We start from the raw sequence: 1,845 nt of genomic DNA on the forward strand, positions 1-1,845 counted from the left end.
TGGATATGGTGCACATACCTTTCACTATATCTCCTCACCTTCTTTTCCACCATAACATTGTGATGTCTGAGAGATAAAGAGTTCCAAATTGCATTCTTGCCTCTTCATCCATAATTCTCATCGCTATGAAGTGTTGCTCAAGTCTCCATAAGAAATTATTCACTTTTTTCACACAGAGAGCTCCTCCAAAACTCTTTGATTTTTGCACTTCAATACGTTTGGCTTCAAAGTAATGATGGTTAGTGGATGTCGTTAATGCCCACTTGAATAGCAAAATGACTCAGCTAGCATGTATGATGCTCATCTCGTCTTCCTGAGCTCTTCGTACCTCTTGGAGCTCCTCTATTAAGTCCTCCCACATCTTTTCCATTTGGTCTCTTAAAAACTCTTCCAATTGGACCTTCTTGCCTCTGATCATCGAATGCATTGTGATGCCTTCCTCCTTGAGTCCATCAACCTTTTGGCTCAGATCCTTTATCTGGGTTTCCATGACATTCATTGCCTCCACCACCCGAGCAAGGCGTGAATCAAAGTCGTGCATGATCTCCTTGGACCTCTCATGTGCTTTGGATGTAGTTGGATCTCATTGCTCTTGACGACCTCACCCTTGTTGAGATGATTTCACATTTGTGGATTCAAACTCCATTACATGCCCATTGATGCTTTTTCTCATATATTCAAACCTTGGCTCTGATATCAACTATCACAAACTAACTTATCTCAAGTCACTCGTGCGGCTTTAGTTATCTTCCTTAGCACTAAATCAACCTAACCCTCACAACTCTAGGACTTGTAAGCACAAAACATTCTAGGAAGAAGAGAAAAGAGAAATATTAGAGAAAGAAATGCTTTACTAAGTAAGAGTGACTGCAACACTTGAATGCTTGGGAACCTTGGATGGTTCTTGGATGGATCCAAATAAGGGGGATGAACTTCTATTTATAGTCCTCCCCAAGTCTAAGGGAACTTTCTAGATTACATTAGAATATAATTTCTTTTAGATAGCTCTATACTGTTCTTTCCATATACATGCTTCTAAAACTTTTCAGAATATTCTATACTTTTCTTGATGCTTTTTTTAGCATATCTCTGGAATTATGTTGAATCTTCCAGAATTCTTTCTAGTTTTTTTTAGAATGATGTCAAATCTTCTAGAGTCATTTGGATTGTTTTTCTACATTATGATTTTCTCTAGAATCTTCGTTTTTCTTGATTAACTTGTGAGTTATTTTTGAAGATGACAGAGTGTGAGAATAAACTCTTTTGAGCATAAATGCGCAATAATGTAACTGTTTCACGAAAATCTAATGAGAAATTTATTGTTCGACAAAAAATTTTATGAAGTTACATAAAAAGGTCTTTTGGATATCTATTATTTAGAAACTTTTCTTTTATGTCAAAAATTCAAACAAATTGATGGTGATTTTGAGTTAGTTTTTCATAATTTAACTTCATAAACTATCCTCATAACTTTATTTGATTGTAAACCGCCACGTTCTTAATTTTAACGATGAAAATTAAGATTTTAATGTTAAATTTGTTATTTTGATATTTATAACAAATAATTTGCATTTTTTTATGTTGAAAAAGAAAAAAAATTATAAGAACATCCAAATATATTTCATATTAGAATTAGTCTATTTTGTTAAACATATTCTTAAAATCACCTTTCACTCCTTATCTTTCTCCTTCCCTCAGAATGAGGCTCAATCCCTTGGGCGCTGCCCGGAAGATATATTTGGATTCAATAATTTTATTATATTTATTTCAAATTTTTATTTTATGTATTGATAATAACTAATAAGTGAAACTAGGGCTGTAAAAAAGGCTCGTTGTTCGCGAACA

The sequence above is a fragment of the Phalaenopsis equestris genome, unplaced genomic scaffold (genome assembly GCF_001263595.1).
Source record: "Phalaenopsis equestris unplaced genomic scaffold, ASM126359v1 Scaffold000002, whole genome shotgun sequence".
Taxonomy (NCBI): Eukaryota; Viridiplantae; Streptophyta; class Magnoliopsida; order Asparagales; family Orchidaceae; genus Phalaenopsis; species Phalaenopsis equestris.